This window comes from Schistocerca americana, chromosome X, assembly GCF_021461395.2.
Source record: "Schistocerca americana isolate TAMUIC-IGC-003095 chromosome X, iqSchAmer2.1, whole genome shotgun sequence".
Classification (NCBI taxonomy): Eukaryota; Metazoa; Arthropoda; class Insecta; order Orthoptera; family Acrididae; genus Schistocerca; species Schistocerca americana.
Window position 1 is genome coordinate 805,040,843 of NC_060130.1, and position 24,663 is coordinate 805,065,505.

General features: G+C 42.4%; 1 protein-coding gene and 1 pseudogene across 1 annotated transcript in view; both read right to left on the minus strand.

Moving 5' to 3' along the window:
- Positions 1-24,663, minus strand: part of LOC124556687 (collagen alpha-1(XI) chain-like) — a 560,578-nt gene that overhangs the window by 322,755 nt on the left and 213,160 nt on the right. The gene's annotated exons all lie outside the window — the stretch shown is intronic.
- On the minus strand, positions 9,215-9,332 carry LOC124557306 (annotated as a pseudogene).

The following is a 24,663-nucleotide window of genomic DNA, read 5'->3' on the forward strand; positions in this document are numbered from 1 at the left end:
TATTCGCAGCTATTCGCCTCGCGACTGAAAATGCGAGATGACTGGATTCTAAAAGCTTCTACGTTCAGTTAGCGATGTCTTCTTATCTCGTACTACCAGCCAATGAAAAAATCCAAGTATTCGTATGAAATTGAACGTTTACTGCCTGACAGCAAAATAGTATGTACACATTGCATACAAACTATTCTCTCTCAGTCAAGCGCACTATGGGCAGTAGGTACATACTGTAAAGTGACAGAATTAAAATGCGTAGTGATTAATAAATACAGTTTTTCAATAATTTTCAGTTTTTTTGTAAGGCTTTACTACTCGGCTCCTCAACGCTCTGAGGTGAGAGTTTATAAATGTAAATGCAATTTACAATAAAAATTATGTTTGTTTGGACGACCAGTTGATTCCAATCACATGTTAGTTATACACACTGCTAATCGGAAGTCGTACCGAGCGATGTGGCGCATGGGGCAGCACACAGGACTCATTCTGAAGGGGCCCATAAAAAGTACCCCCTCCCCCCTCCACCCCGCAACAAAATTGTGACGTCACATTTGTCGGCTTGTCCGTCATACTTCGCGAACGCTCGTCTCTGGAGCATGGTTGGTTGATTTGAGGGAGGGGACCAAACAGCGATGTTATCGGTCCCATCGGATTAGGGAAGGATGGGGAAGGAAGTCAGCCGTGCCCTTTCAAAGGAATTATCTCGGCATTTGCCTGGAGCGATTTAGGGAAATCACGGAAAACCTAAATCAGGATCGCCAGACGCGGGTTTGAACCGTCGTCGTCCCGAACGCGAGTCCAGTGTGCTAACCAATGCGCCACCTCGATCGGTGCAGACCCCATGGAAAATCATTATGTCAATGGAAAGGTACCCACTAAAGGTCTTAACTTTGTTGTGTACTATCGAGAGCTTGTACGTATTTAAAAACGCATTTAGAATTATTAAATTTGTCTGTAATAGTTACTCACTCTTCCCTCCCAAAGAGGGCTGCCGGCATTCGTAAGACCTGCAGTGTGGCGTGCTGTGACGTACGCTCCGCGGCCTTTCCTCTCGTAGGCCTCGCATTCGGAAGGACGACGTTCCAAATCCCCGTCCAGCCAATCAGATTTCGTTTTTCCGTGATTTCTTCCAAATTACTTAAAGCAGATGTTGGTATAGTTTCTATGAAAGGACAGGCCGATTTCCTTCCATTAGTCGAGCTTCTGCTCCTTCTTCAGTGAGCTCGTTGTCGACGGGACGTTAAGCACAAAGCTTCCTTTGTTTTCGAAAGTCCTGACAAACTACCTCCTTAATAAGTGTAGTAGCAGCCAGATTTTTCAGTGTTTCTGTATGGCAGGAAGGATCCAGTTGGTGAAGTAAACAGCTCTGCCTTGCAGAGCAACATTTCTACTTGGACGGCCACCTTCCTTAGTAGTTATTACTTTCATACGTTTTTATCTTAAATTTGCTGCAGTTTAAGAGCGTTACACACAAAAGCAGAGGGCAAAACAGGTGACACCACAGTAGAATTTCTGTGTAGACAACGTGAATGAAATTAAGTGAAGCGGAAAGAACGCGGATGCTGCAAAAGAAAAAGTGGCTACCCAGGGGCTAAAAGATCACCAAGACTGAAAGTAAAGCCATGTTTTTTTCGATTAAAATCTCTGATAGCAACGAGGGGAAAACCTGATGACTTCAAAAAGTAATACAAAAAGTACTTGTAAAGTAGTTATAAACATCGTAAGTAAATTCTACATCACATTTATAAAAGAAACCTCTTCTTAATTGATAAGAATCGAAATGTAGAATCGTTTTGTGTATGCTTTAGTTATAGAACTACAATTGATGTACATCGTCAATGAAAGCGAATCGCGTCTGGTGTAACGCTATCCTCAATTATAGTACGCTTAAGATAGAAGAATCACACAACAACTGAAAATTTATATTTACTGTATCTTAATGATAAGTAATAAAAATTCAAAAGGAAACTGGCTTAAAGCATACTCAGGATGTGCACGCAAATACTGTTAGTGATAAAAGAGCAGTGCAAGTAAGTCGTTCGTAAGGCAGTAGCAGGAGTCTTTTACCAGCGATCGGATGTGGTGGAGGTGCCTAGAGATATCCGATTAATGGTGTGATCCACAAGTGGAGGTGATTGTCGCTATGTATATCTGTCGGTCAATCGAGGGCAATGGACCTGGCGAGAACGAACGAGAAATGCACATGTTTTTGATTGAAGGCAATTCTGGCTTCCTTTGCCGCATCGTAAATATAGTAAAATACGAACAGTCAGCTCCACTCCACTTAGCGATGTAAAATCACCACTGCCACATTAAAGTTTAGTTCGTTTAAAAGAAATAAAGCGTATCTAAATGTTATTCCTGAAAATTTTTAAAATCATTTTCCAGTTCGAAATACCAATCACAGAGTCCATTGTTATATAAAGAAGCAAGACTAAACAATAGCTAAGTCTCGACAATGCATTTGCCAGTATTACTTAAACGTATTTGCTTTCGTTTAAATTTCGCTGCCCTGAATTGGCCAGTAGCAAAGTGGTTCTTATATCCGATTGGTTAGCTAAAATCATTTGCAGAACAGAGAACGATTCATTCGGCTTTACAATCATAGTTCACAAATGATTATATTTAAAAACTTATTTTATTCCTGAATGTGAAAGTGGATTGAAACTGCTGATAGGAATGAAATTATCTATAAGATTCATTTTTGCCTCTTCCATGATTACAATTCTCGTTACACGAATGGCAGTGTAGCTAACTGCTTGTAGTCAGCCACAACCAGGCCTTTCCGGTGTGAATACAGATTTTTTAGCTTCAGCTTCGTGGCTATTTTAGAAATTAATCAAAACCATTTCATAGAATTTAAATATTTCTGCAGCACTTAAGAGGCGTAATCCAACAGTTGTGATCACTTAGGTTATCTAGGCTCGTCCGAAACCTAGATTCACAGTACACTTGACCTACTAACTATTCACCTGTCCTGTAATTATCTGTGCTGCTGCGATACTTGCCGGCAATATAGCATTTTTGGTACATCAGATGTAATCGCATGCATTTTGGCATTCAAATTTAATAGATAATCTGATTTCCTCGGTTATAGAAACAATTAATGATATATGTTTGCAATTCCCAACAATACTTCAGTTTGGCCGGCCTGTGTGGCCGAGCGGTTCTAGGTGCTTCAGTCTGGAACCGCGCGACCGCTACGGTCGCAGTTTCGAATCCTGCCTCGGGCATGGATGTGTGTGCTGTCCTTAGGTTAGTTAGGTTTAAGTAGTTCTAAGTTCTAGGGGACTGATGACCTCAGATGTTAAGTCCCTTAGTGCTCAGAGCCATTTGAACCATTTTTGAACTTCAGTTTGCACTCGGAATCGTCATTATCTTTACGACACTAGTTTCACTCTGGTTATCTTCACTCCGGAATATTTCCCATGAATTTTAATGAATCTTAAATCAAATACTGTTTGACGCAAGTGCCATTTCTTATGATGCGTGCTCAAAAGTTAATTTACACTTAGGCCATTAAACTTTCGACGTACTTCGTTCATAAATTATCATTACTTTACTTTCCCATGAACTCTTTAGTTAATATTTGCTTGTATCACACTTCGATTTCTTAACTTCCCTCAACATTCCTCTCATTTTTTATAATCATAGAATTCGATATAACTCGTTTCACTCCAGATTCTTTCTACCTGCATCTGCGTCACGCTTCCGTAGTCAATCCTCGGCTCCAACTGTTATTCCTATTGACTAATTTAAAATACGCGTCCACTAACCTCGCAAATATCTCATTGTCGAGGCGAAAACGCCGAGCGAGTGTCTGTCTCCCGAAACAAATTGGCACCCCAATGAAGGTGGTACTCTCACAATGGCCAACACTTTATGAGACTCACGAGAGTAGAATAACCGTGCAGCCGATTGGTTATGTAATCGGATCCTTTGATCACTAAGGCAAATGTGTTTAATGAACAAAATAGTAAGCTTAGAGACTGATGACCTTAGCATTTAAGTCCCATAAGATTTCACACACATTTGAACAAAATAGTAGAAGCGAAGTGAGGGAGGAAGTATCCTATACTCATCAATATCATCAAATACTGCGATCTTTCTCAGTCAAATTTGGGACAAGAAAGCAACATGCAGTTTACATAAGTTTCTAATTGAGAATCACACTCATTTGCAGAAGAATCGTAAATATTTATTCTGTGTGCATGTGGAGGAGAAGAGGCGGTAGAAGCGAAGTGAGGGAGGAAGAATTCTATACTCACCTCTGTCTTCAGATATTGCAATCCTGCACAGTCAAATTTGGGACAAGAGGGCAAGATATACTTTACATCAGTTTCTAACTCATAATCACACTCACTTGCAACAGAACCGTAAAATTTTTTTTCTGTGTACATGTAGAGGAGAAGAGGCGAGTATAAAGTTTAGTAGAATGATTGTGGAAAACGTTGATTAGTCCAAATGTGTCATCCTCAACCATGGCCAAGCAGGAATCTAAGATTGTAATGCCGCTTAATATCCATCCTTCGTTTGTTGGAACACGTTCCACGTCTATTGCCTTTAATGTTTTCCGTTGCTCTTGACCTCACGCAAGTAGTTTTTATACGAAAATTTCAAAACGAGGACAGTTCCTATAGGTGCAGTTTGCTTCGCTAATACATCAATTTCCTCATTATAGTGGATAACAGCTTGGGAATCCACTCACAGCACACGGACTGTCCATTTACTGACAACATCTGAGGTCATAAGTCCCCTAGAACGTAGAACTACTTAAACCTAACTAACCTAAGGACATCGCACACATCTACGCCCGAGGCAGGATTCGAACCTGCGACCATAGCGGTCGCGCGTTTCCAGACTGAAGCGCCTAGAACCGCTTGGCCACAACGGCCGGCATTTCCGAGTTAATTAACACTGAAGTTAGCCCGTCAGGCCGTTGCGCGCGCAAATTCAAGTGGTCCGCCAAATACAATTCGAATCAGTTGTTCTCACAGCGTATATGATAGCGCACGAGACTGCGCGGCCTTTTGATCGTGTCGATCCTTACTTAGGTCCCAAGTCCAATTTTTGTATCGCTGTCTTGTACGGTTTTAGGAAACCAATAATAGGACACATTTTAAGGCGGGCGGCCACTTAAATTTGTGCCTGCAGCGGTTTGCTTGGCTAATTTCATTGCTAATTGACTCGAAAACGGCGCAACGTATTGAAGTTTTTCTTAAGAATTAGTTTGCAGGAAAACTTCCCTGCAACAGTCTTACAAGTTTTCCAGCCTGTTTCTGAACAGTCTGTATATAGAGGTATAATCGGGCCTCTGAGCTTCGACGAGACGATTAAATCTGCAATTTATATTCTCCGAGCTTGTCATATTAAAATAATAGACTGGAATCTGGCAGCTGGGTGAGTCAGGAAGCAAGGTATGAGTCCAAATTTCAAAACCGGTACAAACGGCAGAAATTTTTATTTCTACTTTTGGAAGCAGTCCGTAATTGGTAAATGAAGCATCTGCTTTGATAGACAGTACTATCCATGATGCCATCCCTTGAATGAAAAAATTATCTGACGCCATTTGACGTCTCATGCTCAGGGCATCTCTCCTGCCTCCACTAAAATTGTGTTTGTAGGCATCGAACGCGTGGCTCCACTACAGGCACGAATGTTTCTCTATTGAAGAGAATCTTATATAGTGAGAGAAATGTTAGGCGCACTGTGATACAGTGTGCAGCCACAGTACAGTTTAGATCGAATAATCCCTCGGTGCATGGTCAGTATACACACATACATAGTCTGTATACCGTAACATTTTTGTGGAAGAATGACTGTTCGATCTTAAATCATGAGTATAGAGAGTATAGAAACGGGGGTTTAAAATTGCACTCTGGGGAAAATCTTGGGAAACGAGAAAAGGTGCGAACATGTTTCCTTCGTATCTGACATAGATTGATCTTGGAGTGAACAAGGTATTGATGCATCATATTCGAAGGAATTCCGAATTCCGTTAGCTTGTTCAAGAGAATCGGTATATGAGCGTGGTCATAAGCTCCCATAACATCAATAAATCAGCGACGACGTTTTGTTTTTTTTTTTACGTTTGAAAGGATGTGAGGTGGTATAGATAGCAAGTGAATGCATATTCATAGTCCCTTTGCCTTTTCTCAGTCCATATTGAGTCGTAGGTATCAAATTACTATTTTCATGCCATACTTCGTGTTTTTTCTACACAAAACGACAACGAGATCGGTCAATAGAAGCGATATTTCGATCTTTCCCACATTTCAAAATTTTAGTTATAGCTTGCGTTTTCCATGATTCCATTAGTTCCAGTTTCATCGAGTACTGATTAAAAAGGAACAAAAGCAGATCTTTATCTTCCGTGCGAAGTTTCTCACGCATAGAACGATGAAAAAAGTGAATAGCACCACACCTATCACTCGATGATTTAGTAGAATTATTTAGTTCTTGTTAAGAGAATGGACGAAGCAGGATATGATGATTGTAATCTCCAGCAGGAGTTGTATGATTTGGGAATGGCACCGCGGAAGGAGCGAGCGTATCGATAAATTCTTCTGTCCACGCAGTTGTAGTTCGAAGAATGAATAGCAGTCGGCTGTTTCTAAAAGCATTGTTTTATGTCAAATGCTTGTCGTACTGGTTGATTTACTGAGCGAAGAACAAAATTTAATTCTTTCCTCCTTTTTTGCTTTTCTCAGGAATTTATTAACGGGCGCATTTACTTTTCTCTTTCAAGAAGTTAATCAAGACAGAATTCCGGCGATAGGTTTTCAAAGGGAGCGCACGTTTCGCAATTGCCATACACCACCCGGGGTTTTACCAAGGCGGAGGATTTTTCTTCATAAAAATAACCTCTTTCTTTTCTTTGGAATGGTGACATCTGCTGTGACTTCCATATCGTTTATTAAAGCTTGGTATGCGTTTTTTCCTGTAAGTCATTCCACATAATTTCGAGTTTCCTTCGAACTGTTTGCTTTTATTTGTCCCAGCTGGCTTACTAGTAGCGTAATACAAACTTTTTACTATCAACGTTTACATTAGTGTAGCAATTTACTGGATCTGTAACGTGCCAATTACAAAATTCAGTAAAATAGGGTGTGCAAAAGGTTACGTTTATTGCAGAATTACTGAAAGGTGAAGATACCACAGCAGCAAAACCATCCTTGACTGTCACTATGTTTTTTCTTTGATAAAATTTTCCTTCTTATGCTCCATGATGTCAATTCAGGCCTCTGTCTAATATAAAGAGAGGCCAGTCACCTTACACGATGCTTGAATGGGGAGCTTTACACACTGAGACAGCTGCAAAAGTTTTAAGAGCTGATTAAATTTGCGTGACGACTAATTAAATTTCGTTGTTTCTTGCGTTAGATTGATATTTTTTCTACGGCACTGAATTTTTTTACAAATACAGTAACGCGACCTTTCCCACAAGGCTGATTTACGAATATTTCTCTTTGCACACTCTCTTTGTTAGAGTTAGCTGATTTTACGTTCCACTGCAATATTTTTATAGGGTTCATAATTTAGGCAGGAAGTGAATTAAATATGCTTGTTACGAGATGCCTGTTACTGCTATTGTTCATAACATTGTCTTACTATGTATTATGAATGACAATATCAGTAACGTCCACCAGAGAGTGCTGAAAAGTGATTCCTCGGAATTTTCCGTATAGAAAATCAGAAAGATTTTTAAATGAAGCAAACGTTATTAACGTTCTACATTTTTATTCTTCATGTCTACACACATTTATTTCTTAACATTGTCATCCTGGTGACGAACCATTTCTCCCAACGTGAGAACAGTTTGTAGAAGGTTTGACTTTGTTGACAGAACCACAGCCTCAGCTGTGGTTGCACCGCTGCATCACAAAGTGAAGACCAAGGAGGAAGGTGTGCTTTAGGTTCTGTAAACAGATGAAATCGGACGGGTCGAAGTCGAACCTGTATGAAGGATGATCGGTGACTGAACAAAGGGGGGGGGGGGGTGGGAGGGGGGGGGGGGGGAGAGTGTTGCAAATGTCGCAACGCTCGTGTGTGGTCTGCCATTGTCATGCTGAAGGAGGTGGTGCTCCTTGTGTGGACGAACTCTTCGAATTCGAAACTCTATTGTTGCATCCTGTTCCTCACGCACCGACGCAGTTACGTTACACACCATCATGTTATAAGCTACAGTTCGGAGATCTCTAATGATAAAGGGCTGCAAATATGTAGACTTGAAAAATAAAGATGTAGATTGTTAATAAAGTTTGTTTTATTTAAAAAGCTTTAAGAGTTTTTATAGAACTAATTCGGAGACATTACTTTTCAGCACGCCCTCGTATTATCTCACCGAGCAGTTCAGCATGAACTAGGTGATTTGGTACTTGCGAAGTTGTTACCCTGTGGGTACCAAGCAGATAGGGTTTCTGACCTATACACTAGCTGGTCAAAAGTATCAAGAGCCCGCATCTCGTGGTCGTGCGGTAGCGTTCTCGCTCCCCACGCCCGGGTTCCCGGGTTCCATTCCCGGCGGGGTCAGGGATTTTCTCTGCCTCGTGATGGCTGGGTGTTGTGTGATGTCCTTAGGTTAGTTAGGTTTAAGTAGTTCTAAGTTCTAGGGGACTTATGACCACAGCAGTTGAGTCCCATAGTGCTCAGAGCCATTTGAACCAAAGTATCAAGACACCCCTACGTAATGCTGAAATTACCACTAGATATCACGAGAAGCGGACTCACCAGCACAATAGAAGCAATGGAGTATTGTATTGTTAGTAGAGAAACAGTAACAGCAGAATGGACCGCTCAGGAGAACTCAGTGAATTCGAACGTAGACTGGTTACTGGATGTCACCATGTTAATAAATTCATCAGGAATATTGCAACCCTCCTAAAGCTGCCCAGGTCGACTCTTGGTGATATGATTGTGAAGTGAAAACGAGAAGGAACAACCACAGAGAAACTAAGACCACGCAGAGCTCATGTACAGACGGACAGCTACCGTCGAGCATTGCGAAGCTTAAGCAATAACTCCTCTTCAGGCCACAAATGGTCCATCGGGACCATCCGACCGCCGTGTCATCCTCAGCTGAGGATGCAGATAGGGAAGGGGCGTGTAGTCAGCACACCGCTCTACCGGTCGTGATGTTGGTTTTCTTGGACCGGAGCCGCTACTATTCGGTCGAGTAGATCCTCAATTGGCATCGCGAGGTTGAGTGCATCCCGAAAAATGGCAACAGTGCACGGCGGCCCGGATGGTCACCCATCCGAGTGCCGGCCACGCCCGACAACGCTTAACTTCGGTGATCTGATGGGAACTGGTGTATCCACTGCGGCAAGGCCGTTGCCACATTTCGAAGCATCATTATAAAAAATAGCATGAAGTCAGCGAAAGGAATCACGAGTGAGTTGCAGAGTGCTACCAATAGTCCAGCTAGTACAAGGACTTCGCAAAGGCACTCAAAATGAATGGGGTACAGCGGGCGAGCAGAGCTAAGGTACGATAACACAGCATCTATGAGAAAATGAAACGTGGACAATAACATTTCTGACATGGACTGGCGCGCGCAGTATCCCTACCTGAACTCAATGGAACATCTTTGGGATGAGTTGGAACATCGAATTACCTCCAGGCCCAAGACACGTCGGTTGATGTAGACGAGTACAGTACGTGCCACTTATGATGGGCTGTGTGCCCAAATAACGCTCTGGCAAATAAATACTTTTGAAATGCCACACATCTGTATACCAGGCTGTCTTTTATCAAACTTATCTGACAACTTCATGTTTGTGGAGGACCTCCGTTTGTGCTTACAAAGTCAGTTGACAGAGTGGACCGGCGGAAGGAAAACTGGTGATGAAAGTCATCGAGACTGTAACGTGACGAGCGCTCAAGCAGTACCGTAAGACGGCCAAGTTAAGCCAGAGTGTGAGGCGTGGCGTGCCAGGTAGACGGCTGAGGCGAGATAAACGTGCGACATTGACGGATGTCAGCGAGGCTCTGCCAGAGAGCATAGCACGTGCGGCCCTCTAAGCTACTTGCTACGAACACAGGAAGCACACGCGACTCGCAGTGGTCAGTGGGTAAGACCTGATCGATATTTTGGAGTAAATTATCAATGCTGTCGCTGATGAAACAGGTGAAATGGCGGAAATTCGTATATTCGGTAATAATGTTATTAATGATTATTCCGTCGTCGGGGGACCAAAGTCATGTAGAACTTTTTGAAACAAATTTCCCCTACATCTACATCTACATTTATACTCCGCAAGCCACCCAACGGTGTGTGGCGGAGGGCACTTTACGTGCCACTGTCATTACCTCCCTTTCCTGTTCCTGTCGCGTATTGTTCGCGGGAAGAACGACTGCCGGAAAGTCTCTGTGCGCGCTCGAATCTCTCTAATTTTACATTCGTGATCTCCTCGGGAGGTATAAGTAGGGGGAAGCAATATATTCGATACCTCATCCAGAAAAGCACCCTCTCGAAACCTGGACCGCAAGCTACACCGCGATGCAGAGCGCCTCTCTTTCAGAGTCTGCCACTTGAGTTTGCTAAACATCTCCGTAACGCTATCACGCTTACCAAATAACCCTGAGACGAAACGCGCCGCTTTTCTTTGGATCTACTCCACCTCCTTCGGCAACCCGACCTGGTACGGATCCCACACTGATGAGCAATACTCAAGTATAGGTCGAACGAGTTTTTTGTAAGCCACCTCTTTTGCTGATGGACTACATTTTCTAAGGACTCTCCCACTGAATCTCAACCTGGCACCCGCCTTACCAACAATTAATTTTGGTTACTTGGCTGCATACACTCATTTATTTCACACAATAATTATTTTTGCTTCATAGCCATTCGTAAGTGCAATTTTAAATCTCAGAAAATATCCGGCCTGCCTAAACGATTCGTCATCGTCGAAATAACATTTATCTGTGCTGATAAACCAGCCGTTGTAGTAAAAGACATGCGTACATATCAGGGACAATAATACGACTGAAATTGTGCATCGCAAATAAAATTTAACAAACCGTAATGCACAATAGGTAGCCAATACACTGCTCTGACCTACTTTCATCACGTGAATGCATCTGGTTTATAAGACCAGATAAATACAGGGTTATTACAAATGATTGAAGCGATTTCACAGCTCTACAATAACTCTATTATTTGAGATACTTTCACAATGCTTTGCGCACACATACAAAAACTCAAAAAGTTTTTTTAGGCATTCACAAATGTTCGATATGTGCCCCTTTAGTGATTCGGCAGACATCAAGCCGATAATCAAGTTCTTCCCACACTCGGCGCAGAATGTCCCCATGAATGAGTTCGAAAGCATCGTTGATGTGAGCTCGCAGTTCTGGCACGTTTCTTGGTAGAGGAGGTTTAAACACTGAATCTTTCACATAACCCCACAGAAAGAAATCGCATGGGGTTAAGTCGGGAGAGCGTGGACGTCATGACATGAATTGCTGATCATGATCTCCACCACGACCGATCCTTCAGTTTTCCAATCTCCTGTTTGAGAAATGCCGAACATCATGATGGAAGTGCGGTGGAGCACCATCCTGTTGAAAGATGAAGTCGGCGCTGTCGGTCTCCAGTTGTGGCATGAGCCAATTTTCCAGCATGTCCAGATACACGTGTCCTGTAACGTTTTTTTCCCAGAAGAAAAAGGGGCCGTAAACTTTAAACCGTGAGATTGCACAAAACACGTTAACTTTTGGTGAATTGCGAATTTGCTGCACGAATGCGTGAGGATTCTCTACTGCCCAGATTCGCACATTGTGTCTTTTCACTTCACCATTAAGAAAAAATGTTGCTTCATCACTGAAAACAAGTTTCGCACTGAACGCATCCTCTTCCATGAGCTGTTGCAACTGCGCCGAAAATTCAAAGCGTTTGACTTTGTCATCGGGTGTCAGGGCTTGTAGCAATTGTGAACGGTAAGGCTTCTGCTTTAGCCTTTTCTGTAAGATTTTCCAAACTGTCGGCTGTGGTACGTTTAGCTCCCTGCTTGCTTTATTCGTCGACTTCCGCGGGCTACGCGTGAAACTTGCCCGCACGCGTTCAACCGTTTCTTCGCTCACTGCAGGCCGACCCGTTGATTTCCCCTTACAGAGGCATCCAGAAGCTTTAAACTGCGCATACCATCGCCGAATGGAGTTAGCAGTTGGTGGATCTTTGTTGAAGTTCGTCCTGAAGTGTCGTTGCTCTGTTATGACTGACTGATGTGAGGGCATTTCAAGCACGACATACGCTTTCTCGGCTCCTGTCGCCATTTTGTCTCACTGCGATTTTGAGCGCTCTGGCCGCAGAAACCTGAAGTGCGGCTTGAGCCGAACAAAACTTTATGAGTTTTTCTACGTATCTGTAGTGTGTCGTGACCATATGTCAATGAATGGAGCTACAGTGAATTTATGAAATCGCTTCAATCATTTGTAATAGCCCTGTATTGTTTCGACGATGATATGTCATTTGGAGACTTCGGACATGTTTTGGCATTTCAGATTGCACTTGAGAATAGCTATAAAGCCGAAGCTATGATTGTGTGAAATAAATAAATGCAAATATACAGTCAAAACGGGGAAATTTATTTAAAAACTCTTATTAATATTGTGGGCGCAAAGGTAGAGTCATGTGAAACTATTTGAGCTGAATCAGATTAAATAGGTGTCTACCAATACCGTACCACACATAATTAGTTATAGTTAACATAAACACAGTAAATTCACTAAATTTATGAAAATTAAAAGGGCCAAAAATAATCTGCAATATCCTGAGAGACTCCTATTACACCAAGGTGAGCGAGCACTATTTATTGACACTATGTAATAACATATAATTATCTTAATTCAGCAGAGCTGCAACTAATTACTACTCAGCAATGAATTGTAATCAGCGTTAATTATAAGGTTCCTATACACAGTGACTCAGCCACCTCTGCCTACGAGTTTATGCAATCTGCAATGCCTTCAAATACCATTAACGAGATTTTCATATTCTCTCCTTCACTAAGTGCAAACTGTTAGTCCTACAGAAAAAATGAACAGTATCTTTTTGTAGGATATTTAATGTAGATAAGTTTTGTACTGGTACACGTTTTCGAATTATTCAAGAAAAACACAAAAGTGACCTTCAAACGGTTTTTTTTTATTAACTCGAAAACCGTGGCCTTCAGCGACTACGTATCCCAGTACAAAATTTGACAACGTTAAATTTCCTACAAAAAGTTCCTGTTCATGTTTTCCGTAGGACTAACAGTTTGTGCGTAGCAAGCGAGAGAATATGAAAATATTGTGCATTGTGTTCGGAAACGTTGAGGATTGCTTAAAACCCATGTTGTGCGGAGCTGACTCGTCCTGTATACGCAAACGCATCAGCCTAGAATAGTGTTAGTCTATAGCCGTAATACAGTGTTTAGATATACGTATTTTTGGTAGTATTCCACGCACTTAAAAGACAGGAAGTCATGTGTTTCGGAAATAAATCATGAACAATACGACGTACGATAAACACAGAACGAAAGATTGAAGTTGGAATGGATACCATATAGGTAGTGATAGGTACCACGACTGAAAAGCTGCACAATAAAACTGTTTGAAAGTCAGAAATACTAGTACCATTATTACTCCTAAACTACTTCAACGAATTATGTCAATTAAGAACATATCTGCAGTATTAGTTTCCTGTTAATGTTGAATTTTAAGGATTGTTTTAGTAAATGTGTTTTGAGCTCGAAATAACCCCTTGACTGGTGTAGCGGAGGTCTGGGCCTTATACACGGCGATTCACCTACCTCTACCGCTATCGTTTTATGCAATCTGCAGTGTTATAGCTGGCCTTTATAAACTACGCGCGAGATTTTCATATAGTCTCGCTCGCTACGCGCAAACTATTAGTTTTAGAGAAAAAATCAGCAGATATTTTCTAGGAAATTTAATGTAGTTAAATTTTGTATGGGTATACGTTTTCACTGAAGGCCACGGTTTTCGATTTATTCAAGAAAAACCTACAAAAGCGATCTTCAAACGCATCTCCACCTCACACTCATCCCCTACCAGCCAGGATTTCTAGTATGTTGTTCGTTGCACACTCTCTTACCACGGTACAAAAATTTCCGACTTCACGAACTATTCCCGATATTCGAGTTTTTCGGTTTGTATTGAGTGGGCTATTATAACACCAGCATTGTAGTGTACTTCGTCAACGTTATTCATTTTAACGCGCTCTTGAGGTTAATGAACGAAAAACGAGTTTTGTAAACGTTACGCCAAAACTAATGACGTTGGAAATTCGATCCAAAGTTAAGCGTTACAAGCCCAGTAGTTTCGAAGTCAGGAGGCCTGCCGAATACAACGATTTAATTGTTTATTTTATGTTGTTAAAATTCCCAAAATTATTTGGTGAAATTTACACAAACGTGAGTTTTAGAGTTTTTAAGTTCTCGACTAAGCCGGTGGCCGGTGGCGTAATAAGGCCAGTCAGTGAAGACCAAAGAAAAGTCGGATGTGGGAAATGATTCGTGCAGACGCCAGACGCAAGTATTTGTACAGTGGTAGGAGGGAGTGCTATGAACAACATACTAGAAATGCTGATCCGAGGGAGCTACGTGAGGGAGTGGGGATGCATTTGAAGGTCACTTCTTTACGTTTGTCTTCAATAACTCGAAAACTACGGCCTCTATCCCAAACAAAATTTAACCATATTAAATTTTCTACATAAAGGTCCTGTTCATTTTTTCTGTGAATTAATAGTTAGCGCGTAGCGAGCAATAGAATATGAAAATATCTGGCGTGTTCAGATTTTACATTGCGGTTTGCATAAAAAGACCGCAGTAGGGGCAAAAAAAAAAAAAAATGGCTCTGAGCACTATGGGACTTAACTTCTGAGGTCATCAGTCCCCTAAAACTTAGAACTACATAAACCTAACTAACCTAAGGAAATCACACACACCCATGCCCGAGGCAGGATTCGAACCTGCGACCGTAGCGGTCGAGCTGTTCCAGACTGTAGCGCCTAGAACCGCTCGGCCACCTCGGCCGGCGCAGTAGGGGCAACTGAATCGCCCCATATAAGGCCAGAGCGTAGAAACGTGCGATGCTCTTGTTCCGAATGTGAAGGGAGATGCTTTGTCAAATGGCTCTGAGCACTATGGGACTCAACTGCTGTGGTCATAAGTCCCCGAGAACTTAGAACTACTTAAACCTAACTAACCTAAGGACAGCACACAACACCCAGCCATCACGAGGCAGAGAAAATCCCTGACCCCGCCGGGAATCGAACCCGAGAACCCGGGTGTGGGAAGCGAGAACGCTACCGCACGACCACGAGATGCGGGCAGGAGATGCTTTGTCCAACGGTTAGGTGTGAATGGCTTGTATGACAGTCTGGGCAGTATGTGGTCGCCTGTTTCGGTGATAAAAAAATTTAAGATGATTTCTGAAACTTAGAAAGTTTACGCGAGTACTGCAGTGATACTTAAAAAATTACTCGAGGCTGCGGGTTGAAATATTTTAACTATATCGATCTTCGATAGTGATATACATTTTGGACTTCTAAAATTCGATGACCTGTAGTGTCCATCTATGATTTAGTTTGACGATCGTTCTTGAAAAACTTTGAATTTGTTTGTAGGTGCGTTTGGCCATTTACAGTTCTAACAGGGCAGTTGATACTTATAGAAAAACGACGAGTCTGCAATGACAGAATTTGACTTTTTCGTCGCTTCGTCTGCTCGAAGATGAAGCTTGAACGCGTCACCGCGCAGTCGGACTTTGATTACTACTGCGTTCCGTGCCATCGCTATAATTGAGAGCTTTACTCTCACTGTGGGAAAACTGAACTACTCGTTAAAAGCGCAAACCTTTCAGTGTCGGCTAGAGTTTAAGACAGAGCCAAAAGACTTCGACGTCACGAGACCACACACTCGTTGTAAGCCACAAGTGGAGGGGTGGTAAGCCACAAGACGACGAGGCATTAGGAACGGATTGTATAAGGCTGGGGAAAGGAAGTCTACTGTGGCATTCTTTATGGAATTAGCCGGGAATCTGCATCTAAAGATTTAGAATAACCTTAGAAAACATAAGTCACTATGTTTGAATTATGACTGACTGATCGGAGACAGGGCGAAATCGAAGTGAAAAGGTAGTTCAAATGGTTCAAATGGCTCTGAGCACTATGAGACTTAACATCTGAGGTCAGCAGTCACTTAGAACTTAGAACTACTTAAACCTAACTAACCTAAGGACATCACACACATCCATGCCCGAGGCCGGATTCGAACCTGCAACCTAGCGGTCTCGCGGTTCCAGACTGAAGCGCCTAGAACCGCTCGGCCACAGCGGCCGGCCGAAAAGGTAGTCAACTGTTCGTTCTTCGTTGTTTACAGACAGTGTCAACAGTATCTAAAAATGGTACAGCACCCATAATGCATATACGAAGACGGCCAAGGTTGCATCTGAAAGAATACAACAGCGAAAACATTCTAAGACCTGCCATCGTTGCAGACACCAGGAGAGTGTTCCGAGATAATGTAGTTTCGCTGAAGGCATAATGAAGTTGGTGTGGCTTAGATACGAGATGAACAAGTAACTTCCAGCACTCTTCACACGAATGGACGTTTAGAGAACGCGCTGATCAATAGACTACAGGTCACTCCACGGGTGACAGTAAACGTTTATTGATTTCCCGGGAAACTGAATCCAGATATCACTCACCAAACTACCTTAGAAGTATGAATGTCATTCCAGGCGGAATTGTGACCCTGAAACTCTTTAGGGTGAACCTGAACTTCACAGACGAAATTTTGAAGGTTGTTCAGGGTTATTTTCCAAGTATTGTGGAACGACGAACCCGTTGTGTACGGTGACTCGTTACACAGTAATTCAATTTCGTTAGTTTTCTTAACCCTGCTTACACCGATAAGCCGAAACGTAATGATCATTGCTCGCCGTGACGCTGGATGACCATCTACGAAAAGAGGTAGGACAGTGAAACTAGCACTAGGCATAAATGGTTGAACGTCCACGGCTCTTCACAGAACACGGGGTTCGGAAACTTGTCTGCTCTGAAAAGTAGAATAGATGGTGATCTGTGGATCTCTTCCGAAACAGCACAGTGCCAGTGCTCGCACATTGTTTCAGAGCACACCGTTCATTGTACACTGTTGAAGAAGGAGCTCCGCAGCAGACCACCGCTACATGTTCACATGTTGACTCAACAACATTGTCAATTACGATTGCAGTTGGCACGGGATCATTGGAATTCGACCGTCGGTCAATGAAAACGTGTCGGCTCTTCGAGTGAATCATATTTTTGCTACACTAGGTCGATGGTCGTCTCCACAAACGCCGTCATCGAGATGAACGGCAGCTCGAAACGTGCAGCGCGCCACGGACACAGATTGGTGGGAGCAGTATTATGCTATGGGAGACATTCTACTGCGCTTGCATGGGACCTATGGTAGTAATCTAAGTCACGCTGACAGCTGCGAACCACCTGCATCACCTCATGCTGTCTTCCGCGACAGCGATGTGTCATCTTTCAGCAATGTAATTGTCCATGTCTCTGAGACAGAACCGTGCTACAGTGGTTTGGGGAGCTTAATAGTGATCTCACGTTGATGTCTCGGCCACCAAATCCATCTGATGTAAATCCTTTGGTACCCATCTGGGTCGCTATCTGGCGCCATCACCATGTACGCAAATCAGTGGCCCGTTATTTACTCGAATTACATGACCTGTACATAGACATCTAATGTCACGTCCTCCACAAACCTACCAACAAACTGTCGGAGCCCTGGTACGCAGAATCAGTGATGTATTTCGTTCCAAGAACAGAAAAACAAACTTTTAAGCTGGTGATCATAAGGTTTTGGCTCATCAGTGTATGTTTATATCTGTACTGCACTGACAATATGTGGACAGTTTTACAAATATCGACGACATGCGCTGTGTCTTGTTTGGAAATCAGCTGGTCCCATTCACTCGCCTTACCTGCAGCTGTCAACAGCAATGGCCACTTTACTCTTCACCCTCATGCTTGCATTCAGTACTACTCGGTTCTTTCCTGGGTTTGTTTCACCGGCAGTGTCAGTTGTACGTTATCAGTGATAAGAAGCAGTGTGGATAGGTTTATCGACGACGAATTCACCGATAGGCACTTGCTGTATGAGTTCACTGAATGCAGTGGAAGAGCTGCTCAGTGACCTTTTGCTGAGCTTTTGCAGCAGCGATTGCAACCACGTCACAGTACATTTGCATCCGTTTCAGGGTTATTGTAATACTCTGCGTTTTGTTTTGTACGTTTTGGTGCTTGCGTATTACAGATATTTTCATTGTCGTGAAACTATTTTCACAGAAACAAAGGTATCTGTGGGAATACTTCGTTATGAGTCATTGGAGACCACGGCCCCTTATACCAAATAACTTTAACAAAATAAACCGGAAGAACCTCCGAAATACGAATGGTGGAATTCAGATTCACACAACAGAGTAATCATTTTTTTGATGTTTATATAAAGCCTTCAGCAGATTTTTTAGGTGACGACTCTTCATCAAATAGTACTAGTTTCTTGGGAGAAACCGTGAAAAGCAAACAATTTTGTATTTAGAGTGGCCAAGTCAATCTCCTAACCAGAGTTTCAGAGAGAATGATGATTTCTGAGCTGATGGTAGTTTTGAAAGAAAATTATCACTCCCTTACTGTGGAGCTACAGACACTATTATTGCAAACGGTATTCTGTTGCTATTTTGGGTAATCGTATTATGCATTTACGGTATTTGTCACATGCATCCATTTTAAACATTTCAACCAGTTCTAAGACTGAACAAAATCTCCTAGTTTAGAAGCGTATCTTCGTGTGTCATTTATGCCGTGTTACGTATGCCACACGTTGATTTATTGTCATAAAATTCCATACATAAATTTGTGAGCTAATGTTAGATTATTATTTTTCCATAATTTCTGGAAAATAGTTTATGTCTACATCTCTTTCGCTTTTTTACAGAGCATTCCCTTGAGTTAATCGTAATCTTGAGACTGTTGATTAAGAATGTTATTACAGAGTAGCTGTAGGTACCGAAACACCACAATTTCTCGTGAATTATATGAATAGAACTGATTCGTTTCTATGGAGACTACATATATTTCGGTCTTGAAACCACAAGCAGTTTCCTGTTAGCGTTCAATGATATTAGACGGATGGCATCTCGGAGAGACATTTACCTCAGTAGGAATATACTATGACAGTGTAATGCATATTTTGCACTCCTATTTTAGGACAATCGTTTTTGCTACTGCACTCATTTAATAACTACATCGTACGCTAAACTACACCGAAACTCCTAAGAAACTAGTATAGGCGTGCATATCCAAATACAGAGATATGTAAACAGTCAGAATACGGCGCTGCGTTCGGCAACGCCTATATATGACAGGTGTCTGGCGCAGTTGTTAGATCGGTTACTACTGCTACAATATCAGGTTATCAAGATTTAAGTGAGTTTGAACGCGATGTTATATTCGTAGTGATGAAGTGGGTATTTTCAAGTACGACCAATTCACAAGTGTATCGTGAATATCAGGAATACGGTAAAACATCAAATCTCCGACATCACTGAGACCGGAAAAAGACCCTGCAAGAACGGGACCAACGATGTCTGAAGAGAATCGTTCGACGTGACAGAAGCGCAGTCCTTCCTCAAATTGCTGCAGATTTCAGCGCTGGGCCATCAACAAGTGTCAGCGTGCGAACCATTCAACGAAACATCATCGATATGGGCTTTCGGAGCCGAAGGCTCACTCGTGTACTCTTGATGACTGCACGGCACAAAGCTTTATGCCTCACCTGTGCCCATCAACACCGACATTGGACTGCTGATAACTGGAAACATGTTGCCTGATCACACGAGTCTCGTTTCAAATTGTATCGAGCGGATGGACGTGTACGGGTGTGGAGACAATCCCATGAATCCATGGACCCTGCATGTCAGCGGGGGACTGTTTAAGCTAGTGGAGGCTCTGTAATGGTGTGGGGCGTGTGCAATTGGAGTGATATGGGACCCCTGATACGTCTAGATACGACCCTGATAGGTGACACGTACGTAAGCATCCTATCTGATCACTTGCATCATTCGTGTCCATTGTGCATTCCGACGGCCTTGGACAATTCCAGCAGGACAGTGCGACTCGCCACACGTCCAGAATTGTTACGAAGTGGCTCCAGGAACACTCTTCTAAGTTTAAACACCTTCGCTGGCCACCAAACTCCCCAGACATGAACATTATTGAGCATATCTGGGATGCCTTGCATCGTGTTGTTCAGAAGAGATCTCCACCCCCGCGTACTCTTATGGATTTATGAACAGCTCTGCGGACTCATGGTGTCAATTCCCACCAGCACTACGTCAAACATTAGTCGCGTCCACGCCACGACGTGTTGCGGCACTTCTGCGTGCTCGTGGGGGCCCTACACGTTATTAGGCCGATGTACCAGTTTCTTTGGCTTTCAGTGTAGAATATTTTGGACAAAATGCAAATGAAACGTAAACGATTACTGAGTGCTCGTATGCTTTGTTGGCTTCTGGAATTAAGATGTTCCAGAAGTATTTCAAGAGACAAAGATATGGAGCTCTGACAAACGTTTGCAAATTTCTTAAATTTGGAACTGATTCGTAACATTTCAATGCATGACGTCAGCGAAGAGATTCAAGTCTCGTGCTATTGAAATATTTTCGCTTCTTAAACTATGAATGGTGTCTCATAACACAAGTTTTAATTACAGTCATTATGTGGGCTAAATAGTTAGCTTTTATCGTAGACGTGCTCCAGACTCATATGTGCTGCAGCAGCGCTGAATCTCACATAGTTTTCTTGCCGTATTTCTTCTTCCAAATACAGAGGAGTCAGTTTACCTGGAAATTTCAATATTCGCTTTCGAAGTCTTAAAAACTTGGCCGCCCACCTAAGCATACACAGCAGGCGTACTGTTCTGGAAAAGTCGCGGGAGCACTTTGAGCAGAAGAGTAGGCTATTTATTTGAAAGTAAGAGAAAGAGTTTTAATGCGCATGCCTGAGTTATGGGTGCACTTAACATGTCACAGAATGTCAAGTTTGCTCTTTTGCAAGGAGCCTTGATAGCACGGTTGAGCCACGCTAGAAGAACTCTCTAGCACGAGAAAAGGGTAATGGAATGACGTTCAGGAATGGATTGCACACGCCCCACACCATTACAGAGCCTCCACCAGTTTAAACGGTCCCCCGCTGACATGCAGGGTCAGGAACGAACACTAAATCGTAGATTTAGTCACACTACTTTTTTCGTACTTTGATACTTTTGTAGATTTATAATATTTTAAAGTTTTGAGTGATAAAAATGCGTACCACACTAACATTCTCAATGATGACAGAAAGAGCCAAAGCGTCATTCAGAGATATTCTTGTAGTGAATGTTTAAAATTTCGTCTCAGATATGCCTGGCGTCAGTATTGGCCCCTAAACTATCCTATGAAAAACGGCGATGTAGGAGTGTGTCGAAAAATGGTGCCTATACCTGAACAGGTAATACTTTCGGAAGATGGACTGAAAATACTTCATGTTGTATTATCAAAGTCTACGACAATTAGTCGCGGAACTCAATAGGGCAAAAAATGCAACTGTTAACAGATGAAGCGTTTAGAGCTCCAAGCGTCTGGTGTATAGTAACACAAGAATTACACGAGATAAACTGAGAACTTGCTATTTTTAATGCTGTAACATCCATAATTACCAGTCACTAAACGTGGCGGTGATTTTTCCAACACGAATGGGATAATATAATGTCAACATATATTAATAAAATCTGAGTGTAATGTAATATATATCGAACACAGTGGCGAAGTCGTAACCGTATCACGAAAATCCTTTTAACAGGAGACGTGAATTGCGACCTGATGTATTTAGTTTCAAAAGGAACTGTTTACGACTATAACCGCTTTCTTGGTACATGGTTTCTGATCGTTGACGCCAATTGTAGGTCGCTTCACGAGTTTCTTTACGGATAGTAGACCAATTTTAATACATTCAAAACTACGTACGAGTTTTACATTCTTGGAGATTAGCTGCTACATCTTCTTATAAAAGCCATTTTGGCCTTGTCCTTGCTTTGCGTGAACCTGTCATGCCTATCTGTTCTGCATGCCAGATATCAAAATGTAGGATTCTCCTTCCCGCCAGTTTCAATTAGGCCTCCAGCATGTCCAGCTGTGATGCCTTCATTTTATTTACGTGCATATCTAAAACTACAGCTAGCATATGTTCCATTAAATTCAGCACAAAACTTACTGTAGCCCCAGTTCACTTTAGGCTATCACTGCTGTATCATCAGTTAATCGTATTGGGCTAATTTTCTGTCCTTGGTAAAGCATAACAGAACCTCATGTACACAAAATCCGTAACACTTATAACGACTCTATAAACATCGAACTACGACCTCACTTTCATTTGGAATGTGCTTCCCCACGCCATAGGAACAGCGTTTCGCAGTATGTTTATACATGCCAGCCCCTTGGCGGCGCTTCAGTAGCGAAGTTGCAGAAAAACTTCGAGAGTTCCGTGACCATAGAGCATTAATATCTATGGAGTGAGAATTTGGATACGCAGAACGAGAAATCGGTCCCCAACATCCCCTGCTGCTCCAGGCACGTGGTATTGGGACGGCGCATGTTACTCCGTACAGCGCTTAGCGTATTTTGAGTGTTATTATTTCGCTAGAAAAGATAGATCACCTCCAGAAGTATACTGAAACTTTGTATATGCATCTTATAGACATCTTAACAATTTTATACCTGGAACTGAAACAGTTTTAACGCTGTGAAGAGGAAGATGCTACGGATCTACACGTACCAGAACATGATAAATTCCTTTTTATTGGAGATTTTCTTGATGTCACTTTCGTTAGCAGGTACTGCTGGTAATCAAAAATTGTTGGCACAGCATCAGACTTCATCCACGCATTTCCAAACCTTTCCCCATCAAAGCATTCTTCAGCGAAGTGTTTAGAGCACAATTTTGAATATGTTGTGGGACGAAATTCTTTCCTTTTGTATTTTGGAGTCACGTTTTGACTCTCTGTTCATCTTTCGGGAAACTAGAATACAAAAATTACATAATGTAGGAAACTGTCACATGCAGAAGTATACACAAGGGTTTAAGAATCTGAATAAACTGGAGGAAATTAATCACACTGTCTTATATAAATTTTATCTGCAGATGAACACAGCACGAATACGTAAACACTGACTGGCAGCTTAAACGCACTTGCAAATTTATCTAGCATTTCTCTCATAAACACATGAAAAAAAAATCTCTTCAATACAAGACATTATAATACCACGTCTCGATATTTTTAAACATATAAAGCGCCTCACATCAATATGATATTCACTATTAGAGATTTGTTGTACGTACGTTTTATAAGTAACTGGTCCCCCTTTCACGTACTTCTCTTTACATCCGTAGCAACAGCAGTACTGCACCATCGCTGTTATTACTCCTAAAACGTGTAGAAACGTTTGTAAAAACAGGTGAATACGTGGAATGTTAAAGTTTCGCTGTTACCACAAATTGCAGATAAGTAGCTACGTCCCAATACTACGTGATTAGCCCGGTTTGATGTTGAGAACATGGGCAGTAGGCTATGCTCACTCCATAGATATTTATACTCATGTCCGTGACTCACTATGTTAAACTCACGTATTATCCTGTTCTCTTAATACTGTGTCCGCCTGCTTAGCTGAGTGACAACGTGCTTGTTTCCCGTGCAGCACGCCCGGGTTCGATTCCCGGCGGGGTTGGAGATTTTTCTCCGCCCGTGGACTGGCTGTTGTGTTGTCCTCATCATCTTCTCGTCATCACCGACGCGCAAGTCGCCCAATGTGGCGCCACCTGCAGTAAGACTTGCACCTGGCGGCCGAACTTATCTAGACGGGGCCTCCCGGCCAACAATGCCATACGATCATTTCATTTCAGTTTCTTAATACTGTATCCAGTGTCGGTTACAGTACACAGTAGTACCCACAGAGGGCGCTATGCGCCACGCGGTCTCATAGTTATGACCATAGATGGCGCATGTAAGCGGGACAGCATTATGCTTCCGCCACAAAACTCACAAAGAGTCCGCTACATCCGTAGATAGCAAGCTATATCTGCGACAACAGAGGCGAATGTCACCAGGGACTACATCTGTCATCCGCCAAATAGTTCGCAGATGGATATTGTTCCGCCGTTCACGGATAAAAGCGGCACTTGCTCTAGACCACCTGTTGCATATCATCACTTGTCGGAGATAAGCAGTTGTCGCAGATCAACAGCTGCCGTCTCGTGATGGCTGGGTGTTGTGTGATGTCCTTAGGTTAGTTAGGTTTAAGTAGTTCTAAGTTCTAGGGGACTGATGACCATAGATGTTAAGTCCCATAGTGCTCAGAGCCATTTGAACCATTTGAACAGCTGCCGTCCAGTTCCAAGTGCTCAACAGTTGTTTGCCGCTACCGCAGCTTTAGCGAAGCTATCAATGGTTGATCATCGTAGGCTATGTTCAACGCTGGGTGCCAAGTGTTTATTATTAACTGAGTCTGATTTAATATACTGTTCCCGACAGCAGTCAAGACTGGACAACTATTAGATTAGTTGGACAA